Raw genomic sequence first — 20,271 nt, forward strand, 5'->3', positions numbered from 1 at the left:
GCATCCTGTACTCCTATTTGCTACCTCCAGGAGCCTTCTGCCCAGCGTGTGAGGAGGCAGGATTGCTGGTGCAGCGTAGGCAGATTCTTCTCTCTGCTTGGTTTCTTCCATCAAACTCTGCTCCTCTCTTCAATGGGCTGCGGATATTCTATTTGGAAAACCTCCACGCCGCCTCTCTCCCTGTGTGACTCAAGATACCTCTTCAGGGCAGCCTGAACACCCTGCCACCAGCACACTTGCTCCTTCAGATCAGAGAACGCTTCTGTCTGGATTGCTCCAGTTTCTCTTATGAGCTCCGGTTATCTTTCCAAGAGGACACACACTCTTGGGTGGTACTGGCCTTCCCTTCCACTTCCTCACAGGCTTTGCAGAGTCTGGCATGAGCCCTTTCACAAGGCTGGCGCACCTGAGAGCCCTACTGATTTAAAAGGTGACTGATCCTCACAGAGCTGCTGTCTTCCGCAACTTCAGTTGTTTCTTATACTTGTTTTCTTGCACGGAGGGCTCAGTGCCTCCTCCACAGCGTGAGCACGGGGAAGTCCACACAGAAGCACTCAGTCATACCTGATCAGCAGTTTGGTGGTCAGGTGAACTTGTCATGGATATGTGAGTAAATAATGCATAGCTCGGCCACATGTAAGCAAGCACTCGATCTCTCTAAAGATCAGCTATGCCATCTGGGTGAAGGGCCAGGTGTCCACCTGCCTCAGAGGGTCATGAGGACATGCGATGTTGGAAAAATGTAGGCAACATGTGGCTGAAATGCACTGGTGATAAGGATAAAAATGCGGAATACACTTCGCTGAAGTGTGCGTGGTTTGAATCAGATACTTGCGCTCCTAGTGGGAATTTCACAGCTAAGGCCAGCATCCACTCCTCAGATAATGGCCAGAAAGGGGGGACTTCAAAATGACATAGTTGGAGACAAAGCCAGCTGGTGAGCAGGTGGTGGGAGTCTCTTGCTAACCTGGGGTACTGTGTCACGAGCCCTGGGAATTTACACAAACCGTTATCATGTGATTGCCCGGATTTAAGAAAGAGGCAGATGAGAAATTTCTAGGAAGCAAACAACATGATTTACAGTTCAACTTTCTTTGAAAATTATTTTAAAAATTCTTCTCTTTACTGTGATGCCCTTAGGTTCCCACACTGTATGTAAGCGATCCTGTCACGAACAGGGGCTTCCTAAGCAGGTGGGCAGGACATCGGCTGGGCATCAGCTTCCCAGCTTGCTCTCCCACTGTGCTCTCCTGGCACTGCGGTGAGATGCTGGGTGTGAACTGACTGCCCTGTTGCAGGGTGAGCCACATCTGTGGGCTGTGCCAGCCAAGACTGCCCAACAGTCCCGAAAACCTCCATTTTTCTGCCAGATCTGTAGGCCATTCAGGCGTTGTGATTCCTCCTCCTCACAGCCACAATCCTGGCTCAATTAGTGGAATCCCAGTCTTATAGCCACACTACAGCAGCACATGAAAATGTCTCCGATTAAGCCCTGGATTAGCATGTGCCCAGACTTTATCTTAATTGCCGATTAAGATTAATCCCTCCAGAGAGTTTTCCAGGGCTGCTTTATTACCATGGGGTGAATCATTACACATTTTGGGTTGCAAGTTCTATTTAGCTTCCTTGAACTAAAATGAAGGCCCAGTCTCTCCCTCTAAGGAAGGGTCCCTGTGTTGCTCTCTGACCAGCTTCCTGGACAGCTCTTCTGCATCTGAATTTTTTGGTAGCGGGTAAAGCCTTTTGCTCCAGCTTGAACAGATTCTGGAAGCTGGAACACAGGCTTTCCAGCAGGTCTTTGGCTTTAAATTTATATGGTGATCCTGGACTTGAAGAATGATACACTTACTGCTGACTTAATCATTCACAGTCATTTACTGCCATCTTCTTTTTCTCTTTCTCTTTGTCTCCCTACATGTGGATACACACACTATTTTCTGAACTATTTCAGGATCAGGTATATACAGCACAGTCCCTTAGCCCTAAATAATCCAGTGTGTGTTTCCTAAGAATGGAATATTCTCTTACATAACCACCACTATCAATTTGATAAATTTACATTAGTATTGCACCCTTATTTACTCTGTCAATTCTGACTTCCTTTGAAATCCACTAAGTACCGCCTGGGGTACCTATTTAAGATCTAGTTGCAAAAAGGAGAGAGAATGGAAAGAAAAGAGCTCCCCATCTTAGAGAAGTGAAGCCCAGAAAAGAGAAATCACTTGTGAAGCTCACACAGCCAGGAACTCAGAGTCCTAACTCCTGGCCAGACACTGATGAGCACAGACCCAGGGAGGTCAGGCCAGCACAGCTCTGTGAATGCTCAGAGCCACCTGCACAGCTAGCTGAGAATGAAGCTTCCCAAGTACAGAGGCCAGCAGCCCTGGGTATTTAGGGGCGCTTTTGACATTTACATGCTGTGTGATAAGCTTGATGATACCAGTAACTATTTCACTGAAATGCATCTTTTCTGCCAGGTTTAAGATTCCAATCATGTATGAATACTGTATGGCCATCTGGGGTGGCAGACGCCACTAAAGAGAACACAAAGGTGGGACAATGCTGAAGGCCCTCAGATGACTGACTGTGTCTTCCTTCTGACTCAGAGTACGAGGGAAGGCTGGCACCCACAGCCATGGCTCTGGTAGGATTCTACGAGGTTACTTCCCTGCTTAAGACAGAAAAGAATCTAAGCATGAAAAATGGGAACCAAGACCTGTCACGTAAAGACACAAGATCCCAATAACGAATGTAACTGTACTATATACCTAAAATGTACCAATAAACTCAATTACAAAAAAAAAAAGGATCTAAGCATGCTGTTTCTCTAGAGAGACTGCCTTCCCTCAGAGTTTATGGGGACTTATCAGAGTCTGGGGTACTTATCAATGTCCAGGTCCTTCTCAGTCATCATGCAATGTGCTAACCCACTGTGTGATATCTCCACCTGAAAACCGGTCCCAATCCTGGAGTCATCACACCAAGAGGCCTCCGACAGATGTGCCCTAGGCTTGGTACCCATGGCTTGGTGTCCTTCCTGGGTCCCCACCAGACCTTCTTTCACAAAGATCTTCCTCACAGCCCCTCAACAAAAGGCAAAGCCCTCTCCTGTTTTGCTGGCCACTAAGCCACCTGTCTTAGAAGCACTTGGGAGACTCAACCAATGTGCCACATCCCGGTGACTCAAAATGTGTCACAGTCTTCATCCTCCACTGAAGAACTGATACACACCACATCTGTCACTTCTGAATGGACAGAAGTCATTCAACAGTCTCTAAATGTTCCGGTCTGTCCCCTCCCATGGTGACTTATTTTCATCCTGAAGCAGTTTAAGAATTGAGGGCGAGAGCTTTCTCTTGGTTGAACCCACACTATAACCATGTTCCTTAGATTCTGTTACAAAACAACCATTGGCTTTAACTGGAAACTCGAAAATTTAGGGTAATTATAGTATCAATTCATGACTACTCAACACATTTCCTCCACTTCCTTTGTGACTGATATTTTGAGTCTATTACTGTAACATTCTTTGAAGAGACAACGTTGTCCTGAAACAAGAGATCAGAGTGGCCTGAGCCTCCCTACACCTCTAAAGTTTTTCACTCATGAGTCACTGGCTGCCCAAATTTCCTTCACTCTTCTTTCCTCTTCCAATCCTTCCTTCTACGTGCCCTGCACTTAATGGGCTCCGAGGATTTGCCTTGCGCGTCAGCAGTAAGATGACTGAATGGATGGGATTTCCACATTATTCTGGTCCAAGCTGCAAATGGTAAGCCTCCTGCCGAGCCCTGATGGCAGTGGTACTCAGCTTTCCCCTGACGGAGCTCACTTCATTAATAGAATTCTCTCTTCAGTTGTTTGACTATGGTAATGTTGCTAGAAGGAAACTACTGATTTTCCTATATGTAAGCCATTTTTAAATTTGCGTGGGGGTTCTCCAGAACAGATCCACAGTCTTCTTCCTCCTATGGAGACTCTACAATTACACGTTCCTTTTTTCTTCTTATAAGAACTAATATCTTGCTAGGCATTCTGCCAGCAGTACTTAAATTTAGTTCTGATAAAAATTCTTCATGGATATTTCCGGTCTAAGCATTAAGACCTTTCTTCCTTCCTCTGCTCGTCACTGTTTTATTCCCCACTACTCAAGTTGCACATGTGTTTGTACATGCGCGCGCGCGTGCACGCACACACACACACACACACACACACACACACAATTCATTTATGCCTACCTAGGAACACATCTGAGCCAACATATTCCCTGGGGGGAAACAATGGTCTCTTTTCCTATTAATGAACAGTATGTTGTTGTGGATTCATGAAAGGCTTAATTTAATAAACACGCAAAGATGAATACGCTTATAGGACATCAATTCTCTTTAGGTTTCACATTCCTGACATAGAAGAATTGCCTTGTGAAGCACCCACCCCCCTCACAGCTGGGCCACTGTGGACTAAGGGGTGGGGGGGTCTCCTACACTGGAGTCAGAGGGTAGGAGTCAGAACCCATCTCCTCATCCTGAAGGGAGGGAAGAGGTGCCAGATCTGCTGACGTCAGCAAGGCCTGTGTGTGAACTAGTTCAACTTCAAATTCTGTGGCTTAGTCCTTATCGGTAATTCAATGGGGACTGAAACTTCGTCGAAGGGGAAGGTGCTTTGCTGGCCTGGTTAGAACTGAGCGTAGACAGCACCTGAGAGATGGTGACAGCTCACCAGCTGGACACCAAGGGACTCCTGAGCAGGTGCGGAATTGAGCTGCTCCGTTAACTCTACACTCCTCTTGCTCCCCGCTGCTCTCCTGAACACACTACATGGAATTCTGGGTTCCCAGTAACACTTTTCCCACTCTTGGGGGAAAAGTCCACAATAAAAGCATAGGCATGGTACCGAGCCAGAAAATGAGACAGTCCACCTGCAATACAAGTTAATAGGGACTGGCTCTTCCTCTTCCACTCTGCCCTGCCTGACACTGTCCTGTCAGACTGCTCCGCAAGGATTCTTCCCTTTAGTATCATACACGGCCCCTACATCATTCTCCCCACAGAATTCCCAGCAGTTACTACCACTCCAATGGTGTTCACAGGGCAGCTGAGTCCAACGTACATGGCCTCTTCTCCCTCACACCTGGATTGGTGTCTTAGATGGCTGGTTCACCTCCTAGCAGGCTCTTCACAAGAGAGGAAACTACAACAGGGCAACTTTGGCCACTTGGAGATGCTAAAGGCTGCCTGGTGGTGACGGAAGGGCTGGGCACTGGGGAGAAAGGAAAGCGCAAAGACCTCACAACCACCCTTTACTGAAATGCATGTGTTTTTCTATTCCTTCTAGGTGGGGTAAAGCAAACTGAGAGATCAGAGCAGAGCACAGATCGCTAGCCAAAAGGTTAAGAGGCTTGCAATCCAGCCATAGTGTGTGAATCTGCTAGGTCTGTGGTTCAGATTTGGTGGCAGGAGTGGAGTCATTGTCGAGTTCATGAAACGTTCTCTGTAGCCACCACTGTCTAGATGCGGCATCTGCGCAGTGGAACTGCTGTCTCCGGAAGTCTGCGGGCCTGAGTGCTCCATTTATACCAGCAACCTGCCGCCCCTTATCCTGTCCTACCTTTCCTTCTCTTAGCTCTTATCACCTCCCTATGCACTATATAATGAACGCCTTATACTCATTGCCATTGGCCTGTCTTCTTCCTGTAGGACTACAAGCTCCTTCAAAAGCACAGACAGTTTCTGGGTCTTTGCAGGTTTATCCCTAGCACCTAGAATGATACCCCATTAAGCACAGATGCTGAAGGAGTACTGATTGCGAAAATGAGTGCATCCTGTACTCCTTCTGAGCAGCCTTCAAACGCGAAAGCATAGTCTCCTTATGACGGGAGCAAAAACACAACAGAGTCAAAGACTTTGCATAGCTTAGTCTTCTCTAACAAAAAGTGTCATCTAATTAAATGAAAAACAGAAAACAAAACAAAACCCAGAACATTAGCTCAGGAAGATTCACAGAGATACAGAAATCACAAGGCAAAGCCATGTGATATCATGGAAGATTCGCTGGCCTACATATAAAAAGTCCTTAGTTAAAGTCCAGTCCCAGCTTTGCCCAAACCAGCTGTGTGACCTTGCAAGTCACTTTGCCCATCTGTGCCTCAGTTTCTCCATCTACCTTAAGCCTCATTCAATCTCAACATTTGATATTCACTTCTAGTTCTAAAAAGGCAGAACCCTAGCAGCTCCAACATATTGATGTTAAGATGCTAAAACAGCCTACTGCCTAAATTTGATCATTTATGGGAGAGGAGTTGAAACTGCCTCTCTTGGCTCCAGCACAGAGGCTGCTAGTGGATTACACCTTGATTTTAGCACCCTTACTCAGCAGAGCAGCTATTTACTCTAAGAGGCGAGGTATTGAGAGCCCCCCTGCCCCCCTGCCCCATTCCAGGTGCTCACCTGTAATAGCACATTGCAGAATGGAGACTCAAATGGCAAATCTCACCAGCACGGGCAAGGAGTAAAATACCGATAGTCAAGGCGCGTGCTGAACTGCTGAGCAAGGAGTGTGCGAATGCTATTTCAAATGGCTTAAAAAGCATCACCACAGTGTAAGTAGGTTACCACTGCCTCACAAAAGCACATCTGGAAGATCTCTTTGCTCTCTCGCATCCTTGAATATTGAACCCAGAAATAAATTGACTTGCTGTTTAATCCAATAGTCAATACATGCTACTGTTGTATAGACTCAATTGACTTAAACTCAAGACATAGCCTCCGGCGAGAAAAAATCTAATGAACCGTGCAGGCCTGGTATTGATACGTATCACAGGTAGTAGTTCTTTCTTCAGTAAGAAACAATTATCCCAAACTACATTTGGTGGGAATGGTCAGTGCTCAGAGATCAATGTGGTTAATAATTTTCGATCTGGCTTACTGAGAAGCTGGGTCGGGGTTTGTTATATTTACAGTTATAATCTCTATGAAATCAGGTTATGGTGAGGGTTTTCTCCAGGCATAAGGACGTGCCTTTCTTTCCCCACCTTTCTTTCCTAACGGAAGAGTTAAACATTTCCACTCCAAGGAGAAACCAGCTCTTCAGGAGCTCTGTGGCCTACACAGAGTTAGTTGTCAGAGGGGACACTTGGCCTGGCCCATGTACCTGGCTGCAGACAGCTGTCTGTAACTGACTATCTTGCTGTGGAGTGACAACAGGGTAAATTAGCAAAGCTACACATTAAATCATATTGAGTAAGCTTTAATGCCTTACACAAAAACCCATCTGTTGGGCAGACTGATTTCTTTGGGGATGGAATGGAGGTAGAGGCCCCCTTTAGCAGAGGACAGAATACTCCCACCCTCACCCCTTCTCACTCTGAAGAGCTGATCCTGTTCCTTTCTTGAACTATGGTTTCTCTTCCTTTCCTTTTGCCTCAGGAATCCTTCAAACTAGAACTTTCTGCAACCCACCCTGCCAAGTGCTAAAGGATGGCCACATCCTGGACATCTGCATGAATCTTACTACATTTTCTCTCCCCTCTGGCAGCAGGACACACTGAGGTCTCCTCTGAGCTTCAGGTTTAGACACACCCCAGAACTCAAAGTCAAAACAATAGACTTTTAATAACAACTTCTATGGAATCCTTTTCAAGTTCAAAGCGATAGTAAACATTAATTAATTAGACTCCTCTCCCATCACTCACTCTGTGAGGTATGAATTAGTCCCATTTTATAGATAAGAATGCTTGGATGGGAGCGTGAATGATTTGTTTCAAGCCCAGCTACAGTTGGTAAGGGACAAGCCATTCGGGTTCCTGGGCATGTTGAGAGCTTTCCCACTTCTCTTGTTCATAAAACTTGATGAAATGCCTATCCCAGGACCAGGGGACAGAGCCTAGTTGTCTCCCTGGAGTGGTTAGCTGTACCACACTCAGCTTGGCCTGGTCATTACCTCTTCGCACCCTTCGTTTTGTGGCCTTGAGGGATTGTGTCCTCCAACCCAGCAGAAAAGGAGCCCAGATCAAAGGTTTCCTCAGGGGCCACCTAAATGCCTATGCCTGGCCAACACGACTCCTTCTATAGGACACCCTGAGTGCAGACTCGTGTTTTAGTCGCCCAGCTCTACCATGGATGTCACCTGCTGTCCCACTGCCCACTACACTGGCAGCTCAGGATGTGGACGATTGGACTGTATGGGGCAGTGGTGGCGAACCTATGGCACCCATGAGCTTTTTCTTTTAACACAAAAGATGTTAATGTACAAGTTGGGTTTTCTACCCTAAAACCTCAGTATTCAGGTTTAGCTGCAGTGCTGGCACTTTGTGCTAAACAAGTGGGTTTGGGGTTGCAGTTTGGGCGCTTGTCTCTAAAAGGTTCCCTATCACTGGTACTGGAGATGCTCCATTGCAGAGCACACAGGTGGTACACAGGCAAGTTGACAGGCCAGCACGTTTTGTAACATTTCACTTTATATGCCTTTTGGCTGATGTTAGTGATCCATGTTTTGCTTACAACAGTCGAGTTGGTGGTCACTCTGTAGCAAACTGTTTTGCTCAAGACGGTCCTAGCTATGGCACCAACAACCTCAAACTGCTTCGACCTTTCTCCCAGGAACTGTCTTAAATTGATAAAACCTAACATCTTTTCCAGGGACTGCAACATCATGGCACCGTCACTGCAGATCCAGTAGGAATTCCCTTGGAGCCCCACAGGCCCCGACTGGGGGAACCACCCTTGGAGACACACAGACACATCCTCACCTAAAGTACCCAGATATCCGTTTTTGTTTGTTTGTGTTTTTGGTACCAGGGATCAAACTTGGGTCCCTGCGCTTGCGAGGCAGGTGGTGGAACCACTGAGCTAAATCCCCACCCCGGCCATCCACTTTTTTAAAGGGTGTCCAGGTTTTCAGAAACTCAGTGCTTATCTCATATGAAGGGAGCGAGCAATGATGGTGTTTTTCAGAGAACACACGTGAAACGTGTTAGGGGGGAAGACAGAAGCGCCGCAGCTGAGGTAGAATGAACACGGGGATTTGAGGACACGCAGAGGGAGAAGAATTCCTCATTTTATTGCCATGCAGGGAGTGGAAAGATTTAGCCTACCAACAACTCTGGCTGCTTATCAGAACCATCTGCAGAACTTCTGAAGACTCACCCTAATGTCTAATGCAGTCCTATTGAATTTGCTTCTCAAGAATTACGGCCTAGTCGGGGGTATTAAAAAAATTCCACTTGTATTTATTGTGTTTCCCTGAAAATAAGACCTAGTTGGTGAATACTCAGTCTTGAAAACCAGAGATCAAAACTGCCATCCCCAACCAGCCCGCCCTTGCCTTACCTGCCTTACAGAGTAGCCACCAAGCTAGAGAAGAATGTCCAGCAGGGGAAGGGATAAGTCCTGTGAGAAAAGCTGCTTTCACTTGGCCTCTTACCGTGAGTCCTGTAATCTTTCCCAGGCTTTTGGATTCCCAACCTCACTTTATCTTCACAGCCACCCTGTTCACTGGGTTCTTGTCACAGATGGAGATCCTGCAGACTTAGGGGGCTTATGTGACCTCTCCACGACGGCCGCAAGATTCGCAAAGCCGGAGAGCTGTCTTCTGTCCTGAGCAGTCCAAATTTACACCCCCATGTTATTCTGTTTAAGTGCAGAGAAGATATGGGGGCGCAGTGGGGTGCTGTTTGGCTGGCTGTGTTGGGGTGGAGGGGGACAGCTGAGCACCCCCTTTTCTCTTGTTGGGTCTACAGTGCTCCCTATGACAGTGAACAAAGCATCTCAGATGGGTGTTGAGGGTCCTCCTCCCCCAACTTACACAGCCAAGCAGCTGGGCAGCTTTATGCTCAGCAGCCCTTCTGTCTACACCTTACGAGCCCCAGTGTCAGTGCTAGGACTTGATTCAGTTACCTGAGAGCTGTCTGCTTGGGTTCCCAGGGCTCAGCTCTGCAAGGCCTGTGTCCCCTGTCTCCAGAGTTAAGTGTGAAGTCATCCAGTTCTCCTGAACCGAGCTCCCGCCCTGGTGACCACAGGGAGGGGAAGCAGTTTAGCCGCAGCTCAGTGTAACTTGGCAGTGGTGGCAAATCACAGTTACATAAGCTCGGGCTGTGTGCTTCCCAGGAGTGGGGGGAGGGAGAGGGAGAGGAGCAGGAAGGGCGTCATTAGCATAACGATAAGAAACCAGAGGTCGAAATCTTCCAGAGTTGCATGAGGAGTTGGGAGCCAGGGGATTCCCATTTAATTCTACAATCTTACATCCTGCACATTAGATTATGGTCAGCTGTGTGCAGGAAGCTGGTGGAGAGAAGGCTCAGAGTGTCTCAGGCCACAAATACCTTCAACTACGCTCTCTCGCACGAATGTTTTCAGTGGACCTGTGATTGAGAGCACCTGGAAAAAAAAATTTTTTTTTTTTTTTTTGGTGGTAGCAAGGATTGAACTCTGGTCCTTGTACTTGTGAGGCAGGCGGTGGAACCACTGAGCTAAATCCCCAGCAGAGAGCACAGGGAAATTAAGGCACAACTTCAGCTTAGCAAGCACGCCTTACCTGACATGGTGTGACTGCTTTTTTGGCTTCTGAAGACTTTATGTAGATACTGAGAAGAAGGAAAGGTTTGAGACAGAGCCTCCCAGGATCCCTCCACACCTGTCAGTAAGGACAGCAGGGTGGATATACGAGCCCTGTGCTCAGAGTCGCTCCAGAGCTGCCTCTGCCCCTCTGGCCTAGAGAAGTGGAGCGTCCCTCTTGCACCTACCCCTAAAGGCGGCTCTAAAACATTTGCAATAAAAAGTCCTAGATAAGTGAATGTGGGAGAGAGTGTTCATTCATTGCTGCTATCAATAAAAAATGCATAGGAAAGCAACTGTGAGAAGGAAACATTTCTGTCTTAAAAAGCAGTGCCTAGTGCTGGTCAGGTTGTGTTGAAACCGATAGACTCCAATACTGTGGGCCCCGAGTTAAATCAGCATAATTCTTCTCTAAAGAAATATGGCAATTTGTAACAAGAATCATCAAGATGTGCTTACTCTGACCCAGTATCCTTCCCCCGGGAATTTATACTACAGAAATCACCTGGCAGAAGCAAAATGCTACATAAACTATCTCTAATGATCAGATCTAACACACACATACACACACACACACACACACACACACACACACACACGCCAGAAGGAGCTCGCATTTAGTAACTAGGAACAGCTTAACAAAGTACAGAAGATTAGCAGTGGAGTACTACACAGCCACTAAACCCCAAAAGACACAGGGGGACAGTTTAAGATCTCCTATCATGAGGATGATAGGATTTACTTGAGTGTTTTTCTTGATTTTTTTAATATATTAAATAAATTACACTGTCGCTAGTGTAGTAGGAGCCCCGTTTGGGTGGTTATTTTTCTCTTCACATCATCTGCGCAAAAGGGCTTTTATTACTTTTAAAAGTCAACTGTCTTTTAATTGACAAATAAAAAAACCCACCTACATTTATTGTGTGCTCCATGATGTGTTGAGACAGGTAAATACCATGGAATGGCCATGCTGAGATACCATCGTAACACAAAAGAGGGCTTTTACTAAGGTTTTAGAAATGAGCAACAGCAAAAAAAAAGAGAGACACAGATGCTCACTGAGATCATGCTGGGCACTAGGGCAGCCTTAAATCACAGGTCCTTCACTCTGTGGTCTGAGTGAGGTTCTTGGCTGCGGAGTTTGCAGAGAGATGCTTCCAGCTTTTCACACGGACTGACTATGTACAGGGCAGACACAGTGCTCTACACTGATTATATCAGCTCAGGACCACTCAGGGCCCAGAAGAACTTCTTGGGCGTCCTGCAAACACTCCACACCAAAGTTTCAGAATCCTCCAACTTGAGAACCCATCCCGAACTAAAGGAAACTCAAGTTCATGGGTCCGCTTACCTTAAAAGTCATAAGAAATATCACTACATGACAACAAACCCATCTCATGATTGGATGAAATCAGTGACTTTTGGTCACGCCAAGAAAAACTACTTCTCCTTTACGCATCAGCAGTTTCCACACATCAGTCGGTACAGAGCATGGCCGGGTCTGTGCCTTGACTTTCACTAGTTTGTGTCCATTTGGAAAAAAATCGAGATAACATAATGAGCTTGCATAAAGTTAAATATGCACCAAGTAGAAGAATTATTACTATAAGTTAATGTTCTTTCTACCATTTTTGGACTTAAAATTCCATCTTTTGGGGGAAAGATGGTGAACACAGACCAAGTTATCTTTTGTTCATGTTATTCCTTTGCAGAAAGATGTAGGAAACTTACATGCCCCTCTCCCCGTGTTAGTGAAATCAGTTTGCTTCAGTAAGCAAGAGCTGGGGATGTAACTCAGTGGTTCTGCTGCCTGCCTTGCAATTGCAAGGTCCTGAGTTCAATCCCTGGCACCAAAACAAACAAACAAACAAACAAAGATAAAAACCAAAACATTCACTGTGGGCCCAGTTCAACTAAGACATGGAGACTGTGGACATTGACACTGGGCCACTAGTTTGGCAAAATGTTCTGGTCCTTTTGCAAATGTTTGTGCTACCATCTAGAGCTTTGCTTCCACCTCTGCACCTCTCTGTTTACCATGGTACAAGTGAGTGTTTCCGCAGTGACTACACAGAGGAGAGAGCACTGTCCCTAGAACAGTGATGGCGAAACTTCAAGAGGGCAGTGCCCAAAGGGCAACACCGAACCTGCAAAGTGCCGGCACTGCAATTAAACCTGAATACTGAGGTTCTAGTTTAGAAAAAAAACAATTCATACACTGACATCTTTTGTTTTAGAAGAAAAACAAGTAACAAATAACATAGGTTCACCACCACTGCCCTAGACTGTGTCTGGCAGAGGCCAGAGGCAGCTGTCAGTTCACTTCCATTAAAGGCAAAAATCAAAAACATGCAGCATTGTTTGCAGCTAATCATGATTACTGTGTTGGACAAGATAACCTGTACCTACTTGTACATTCATTACAGAGCTTCTGAAATGATTTTTCTTTGTCTGCTTGAACATAGGAATTTTTAGTGATCAGTTTCAGTGTCTGGTTTCATGCACCTAAGAAGTAAACAGCAGTGAGCAACTTTCTTCTTTCTTTCTTTTTTTTTCCAGTACCGGGGATTGAACTCAGGACCTTGCACTTGCCAAGCAGATGTAGTGTCACTGAGCTAAATCCCTGGCTCATGAGCAATTTTCTTTACAGGCTTGATCCATCCACACTGCAGATCAGTGGTGGTGAACCTATGGCACAAGTGATACAGCGAGCTGGCTGTCCGTATCATCGAATGCTCTAAGTTTCGCTATCGCTGATTTAGATGGTCACCCAGAGACCCCAGCAGACTCAGTTCCCGCCTGAGATCACACCCCAGAGTGCCAGCAGGCTCAGTCTGCACCCTACATCGTCCCCAGAGACTGCACCAGGCTTGTGTAGGTTTGAAACACTGAGCTTTCTCTCTGAGGTCACGGATGCAAACAAAGAAAGAACCTTCAGCTTCCCCATTCCAGTGGTAAATATTTTAAATAAATGAGCAGGTAAATAGAGAAGAGACCTGAATTTTAATTTCTAGTAAGTGAGGCCTAAGGAGGGGAAGGGAGAATTGTATGAGGCAGGATAATCCCATATATTTTGCTGAACAGATTCACTTACAAATTATATCACATAGGAATGTCAGATGTTTTTTCTCATGTGGACTAGAAAGTTCAAGGAAGATTTCTTGTGTATCTTTCATTTTATATTTCACGCTTTCCCATGTTTCTGGGTTCCAGCACAGTGGCCTTCACTCAGTTCCCCAAATATTCAACCCTCTGTCTCTCCACAGGGCCTTTGCACATGAGGTTCATGTTGCCTGGTTCAGTCCCATTTATGTTTCCTCAGGGATGCATTCCTCCGCTCCCTGTGGGGACAGCATATTCTCAGAGGGCCTTTCACTAGTCACACTTGTCACTGTTGTTATTTTGCCTGCATTTGGTGACAACTTAATGAGATCGGTCTCCCCCTGAAGATCCAGAACAGGATGGCGTCTATCCCTTGGCAGAGGCTGGGTAATTTTTGTGATACACTAAATGAATAAAGCAAAGAAATCAATAACAAATAATAAGTCCATCCACATCTTTTTTCTTTTCTTTACTTTTATGACTCACTTTTGCAAGGTTCGCTGTGGAATACTCTAAAAGACATAGACCTTGCTTCTGGGTTGTGTCACCTTGAAATTGCAATTTCCTATCTAGACAGTGTCACCAGGGCTGGGTGGGTGGCTGCACAGGCATCCGGAGTCTGGGTGCTTTCCAGGCATTGCCCACCCTATCGGACTATGCACGAGTGCCTCCACCACCCCATCTGTCAGATGGTGACAGCATAAATGTGCCCCTTGTGGATGGGCAGGGCATAAAACCAGACAACAGAGAGATAAATGCCTTGTAAAGATAAATATGGCTGACATTTTTGACCTGCACGGCCGGCAGTGGGAGCATCCTGGGCTTTGCTAGAGACATGTGTTGGGGTCAACTGTCTTATGTGAACACAGCTGGCACAGGGGTGTGGCAGGGCTGAATGTGGGCACAGTCTGGTGGCATCGAGCAAACAGAGCTTGTGGCCGCTGTGCACAGCTGGGGAAGCCCTTCCTGCTCCACCAGGGCCACCCTGGGAGGAGCGGGGACCCTGGCAGCCTCATGATATGCTTGAGTTTGGTGGCTTCTCTGACAGCACTGGAGCCTCATCTCACCTGGGATGGGTAGACAAAGAGGAGGCTCCCCTGGCCCTGAGGTGCATGAATCTGGACCAGTCCTCACCCCACAGAGGCTGGGAGAGTGTAGGTGATACTTTCTTGGGGTTCCAGAGTGTGATGAACACTCAGCAACTTCCAGGGCTTGGAAGCAGTCCTTCTTCAGGATGGGTTGGGTGGGGCTCAGTGGAACCTCTCGGTGCTTATGAAGATGCCCAAACCCTTCAGTCTCAGGCTGTAAAAACGCAATGTCGTCTCCTTTTACAAAGGAGTGGCAGAGAAGTCAACAAGCAAATGTGCGGCAAGGCACAGTGCAACGTGTTTCTGTGTCATCCGTGTGAGAAGGTTGCACCCTCCTCAAATGCTACCACAGGGGACTACAGGGAGCCACTAGGTGTGGCATTTCCTCACTTCAGTCACCCTTCCTCTGTGGCCAAGACTGAGGAAGGAGGACCCCCTTGCAGGACAATCCACATTCACGGGCTAAGAGGTTGTTTATTTAAGAGAAATGCTTAAGGAACCAGCAGATCCATAAAAGTGTTAATATTTGACTAACTCTGCAGTTCCTCAGGCATGAGAAAGCAAAGCTGAATAAGACACCCAGATTTCTTTCAGGGCAGTATTTCCTAATTGGTTGGAAGGCATATGATCCAATATTTGCAGCTGCCCTTTTGCCAGGCTCTCCCTGCAATATGCAAGGTGCTACGGGAACTCAGAGGACAAGAAATGCTGTCAGGAACCATCCGACAAGAGGATAAAGACTAGGAGTTCAGCGGGCCTCATTCCCTGGGCAGTCAGGGTGAGGATGCAGTGCGGTCTGAACCCCTGGCCCCGACCCTCACAGGGCACACAGCCTAGTGGAGCAAGGAGCACACAGACAGTTAACTGTAAATTTGGAAAGCGCTATAAAGAGAAGGCACAAGGTGTCTCGAGAGTTATCTATCTGGGAAACTGATCTTGCCTGGGAGGAGGGAGAAACTCAGGCGAGGCTGTGGCATCTGAGTTGAGATGGGAAGGATGCTTAGCAATGGACCAGGCCCAGGGGCTGGACGTGGGGTCCGGAGAGCCGTCCAGGTAGAGGAAGCACCCTGCACCTTCCTCCGATGCTTGCAGAGGATGACGTGCATCTGACCCCCAGGCGCGTACAGTCTGGCAGGAAGGCGAATCAGCTAATCAGCTAATCAGGCTGGGCTTCCTGTGTGTCTGGGCCGGAAGACACTTTCCCACTACAGGGCACAACGTGTACAAAGGCCAGGAGAGCACAGCTGGACATTTCAGATGGAGCCTCGGGGTTCCTGACTCCTCTGGATCTACGACGACGCTGGGTGGGGTGGCGCTTGGCCTCTCACCTTGCTTTTCCTCGTTTCAGAATGAAACTCCCTTCTCCACCAAAGGAGGTTATGTTGCACTGCGAACAAGCCACCTCAGCAAGTGCTGATGCTTGCATTCTGCAGTGAGTTGGAAGTACCTGGCCTGCTTGGCCTGTGCCTCCCCCCCATCCTCCCCAGGCAGGATGTAGGCAGTCATGGGCAGCAGAGGCTGACTGTGTTAAGAAAGGAGCCCTCCTGGCATGCTCCACGACCAGGCCGCCCAGCCCAGCTTCCATGGCTGCATCCTTGGCCCACACAGATCTGCTGTCTGAGGGTCGGGGCCCCCTTTCCTGAGAGCCCCCATCCTGCTTATTACCATTTCCCTCTGCCTGTCTAATTAACTCCGTCACTGTATCTGCAGTCAGATAAAATGCTCATTTCACACCACATTAATTTTTATCAGTTGAACATTAAGCAACACAAAGCTATCTATGCTTGGTTTAATTTACATACTGACAGACCTACAAAGCGTTACCCACAGTGGCTGGGAAGCAAATAAGCAGAACTGGCATCAAACAAGGCTCTTCAAAATGAAATATTGATCCGCAAGGCTGACAGTCAGCAGGGCTGGAGGGATATGGGGTGGGCAGTGAGGAGTAAAGTATTTTTTTTTTCCTTAAAGCATAATTATTGGTCTAGTCCCCAGTGGGTCTCATAGAGGTCAGTCAGAGGGGCTGGCTGGGATCTGGGATCCAGATGGTCAGCTGTTTTCTGGGAACCCAGCCCCATAGTTCATATCGCTGCCTGGAAATGGAATCTTTATTCTACATGGAAGGCCGCCCTCGTCTAAAGGAAATGCCCTCGAACAGCAAAGTGCTTCACTCACACACACACACACACACACACACACACACGTGATATATTTCACTTCTGTAACTCTGCTCAAGCTATTTCTATAAAGAGCCCCGCCTCCCCCATTTCATGGCCAACCTCAGGTAATCACATCCAAGCAGAAGTGAAACTGACCCTTCTCCCTTGAAGTAGGCGCTCAGCCTGGCCAACATGGGTTTCCTTTACACCGGTCACCCACACGATATCTGAATATTGCAGGTGCCTGTCTCTTCCTCTCACCACTTGTGAGCTCTCCACAGGGGCAAATCTAGATTTGGGGCGCTTGGAACTTCTATGAGTTGAACAAATTTCCTTAGGAAAAAAAGAATGTAAAATTATCTAACTTGTGCAAATATCGTAAATGCTTATAACCACGCAAACACAGGATTAGGACAATTCTCAGAGCCTTGAAAGAACCCAGTGCAAGTCCTAATGTTTAAGCTTTATCAGCTTTGAAGTGGGCTGACTTCTGGTCTCTGGAGTTCAGTTCCTTGATTATAACAAGTATTTGATAAACAGAGGTGGCATGGATTGGATAAACAAAGGAACAGGAACTCCCTGTGGGTTTGCAGTTTATAATAAAGACCTTCAACTGGGTCGTTTCCTATAGGCATCATAGCAGCGTTACAGCACATACAGCTAGAGCCAGAACTGACTTGCAAGACTTGTACTTCTTTATTTGAGACCCCAAGGCCCAAGAACAAGAGGACAGATGTCCCAGGCAAGACTGTGGCTCATGTTGGCCAATCTTTACCGCTCCTTCCATTTTAACGAGCACCAGCATCACTTGGTTCCCTTAGCCTGTGCCAGATTTCTTGGCCCCCAAACCAGGGATTCTGATGCCTTAATACAGTGGACCCTCGAGTTAAGACCAGCCTGACATTTGAACAACTTGGATTATGACCAGAATTTTAGTTTTAACTTAGACAAAAGTCTTGATTTACAACTCAAGGGCAGGTTGCTTGTGCTTCCAGATGGCCTCAGATACAGATTTAAGCCTCACAAAGTTCTGAAAGGAATAGTACAAAGTCCTTTCCTATGTGAGGTTAACTGAGAAATCCTGGGCCCTTGTCTCTCGAAGGACACTGAGATCTGTCTGTGCACAGGTCAGAGGCTTTGAAGGCCGTATAAAGGAAACTGAGACTGCAGTTGACCAACTGGAGTCACAACCAGCCCTCGTGAATGAAATGAGCTCTTAAGTCAAGGTTCCAGAGTGGATCCTGAGAACCATCATTTTAAACTCAAGTGCCCACTCCCAGTTTTGCTGTGGACTTTGTAAAACCACCCCCTGAGAGACTCGGGCCCTAATACTAATGCAGATATTGAAAGGGAGTGGGTAGCAGGAATCAGGTGGTGGCTGGGTGGGGAGCTAGCAAGAAACTAGATTTTATTTCCCTCAAGAAGCTGGGATATGACTTTAATGTGAACTGTCACTGTGGCCCAAGGAAGACCCAGTGCCATGGAAAACAGGAAGCAAGAATCTGGGGAGCAGAAGACGGTAGATGTATTTGGAAAAGTCTATGCGAGTTCCCAGTTTGAGAACAAACCTTATCTTCTTGTGAATATCAACCAGTAGACATATTCTACTGAGACCTCCAGGAAAGAGAGGGACAGAGGACCTTCTCAACCACAGGGGCCAGAGCAGGCTGACTTTTGTGCCATCCTGAGAGTGCCCTTGATATGTAAGAAAGGCACAATACTCTAGTCCTCCTCCTGAGGCTCCCCATGAAAGAAACTGTAGGGCCGCCTTCCATTTCACAATCACGCACGCTGAGGCTTGTCTTATCAGGTACTTCCAAGGGTTACTATAGATATTTTGCTTCCAGTACCAGCATAACATATTCTCTCCTCTCAGAAACATCTGTAATCCTGGGAGATCCCAGAGCTTGCACAAAGCTTCAAAGACCAGGACTGTCTTTTGTTTCTCTTTCACTTGTTTAGTAGTATTGAGTGGGAGGAGAAGGCACCCGGAGCTTTTATACTGAAAAAGTCTGGCTTGTTTAGAATCCAAAGTGCAAGAGAATTAATTGTGGGATTAAATCCACACTGAGTCCAGGCCTGGTTTGGCAACCACAATGCTGTGTGGATTTAAGTAAGTCACTTAACCTCCCTGAGTCTTTTTCTTCAATTGCAATATGGATTTATAATATTAATACTGCCTCCCAGAGAAGTATTGTGGAGCCAGTGTTCTGAAATCTAAATGTAACTATGAGGGGCATTCATTTTTGGTAATAGTCTACTATCTTAAGATAATAATTGAGCTATCAACACAGAATGGATTTGAAAAATGATTAGAGGGCAATGTAATGCAATGAAAAGCAAACAGAAACCGGAAGGGCTGTGCCCTGAAAGACAGGTCCTCCATCTAGTAAGTCTGTAAATTTGTGGAGCCCATTTCTCCCCTCTTTTTTTTTTTGACCTAGAGCACTCTACCCTTGGGTTTTTGGCTCCAGATTCTGGATAACTGGAGCTGCCAGACGAAAAAGCAGACTTGGTAAAGAAACAAGAAAGTAAGGGAGCTGCACAAGCAGAAGAGAACTTAGCTGTTCTGTTTGAATCCAGCCAGGTTAACTGGCTGCTAAAACAAAAATTCCCTTCAGAGGAACAAAACAGAATTTAGTCTCTAAAACTATCATTTATATTATGTATTATTCAGGGAAGTCACTAGACATTCAGAGAAGGATATAACTCATATTCAAGGATAAAAAAGAAGTCAGTAGAAACCAACCTCATTATACTGAGATCATTTAGCAGATAAGGACTTTTAAAGAGCTAGTATAAATATGCCTATGGAATTCAAGAAAATATGTACACAATAAATGAGCAGATGTGGGACCTCAGTGTGAAATAATAAGTATATGAATGAAGCCGTCAGAAATCCTGTAGTTAAAATATATATGATAAGAAATGCCATATAGGTTTAACAGCATATTGGAGATGGGAAAGAGAGAACTCCAAGACCAGTAGAATCTGATCTAAAGAACAGAGAAAAAGAAACTGAAAAAAGTGAACAGAGCCTTGGGGAACTAAATATCTGAGACCATCAAGTCTAACACATGGGAAACAGAAGTTTCACAAGGACAGGAGAGAGCAAAGGGAAAAGAGAAATGTAGGGGAAGGGATGGATGAAGACTTTCCTAGCGTGGTCATAGACATCAGCTTATAGAATGCCAAGCTCAACACACTCCAAGCCAGGTAAATGCAAAGAAAACCATACCTTGGCACATCATAATATAATCAATTTTCTGAAATCTAAAGATAAAGACAAACCCTTAAAAGCAGCAAGAGAAAAACATGTTATATATAAGAGAGTCAGTAGAAATGACAGCTGATCTCGCCAAGTAAACAGCAAAG

This window comes from Fukomys damarensis, unplaced genomic scaffold (assembly GCF_012274545.1).
Source record: "Fukomys damarensis isolate Sample0158 unplaced genomic scaffold, DMR_v1.0_HiC HiC_scaffold_25, whole genome shotgun sequence".
NCBI classification, from domain to species: domain Eukaryota; kingdom Metazoa; phylum Chordata; class Mammalia; order Rodentia; family Bathyergidae; genus Fukomys; species Fukomys damarensis.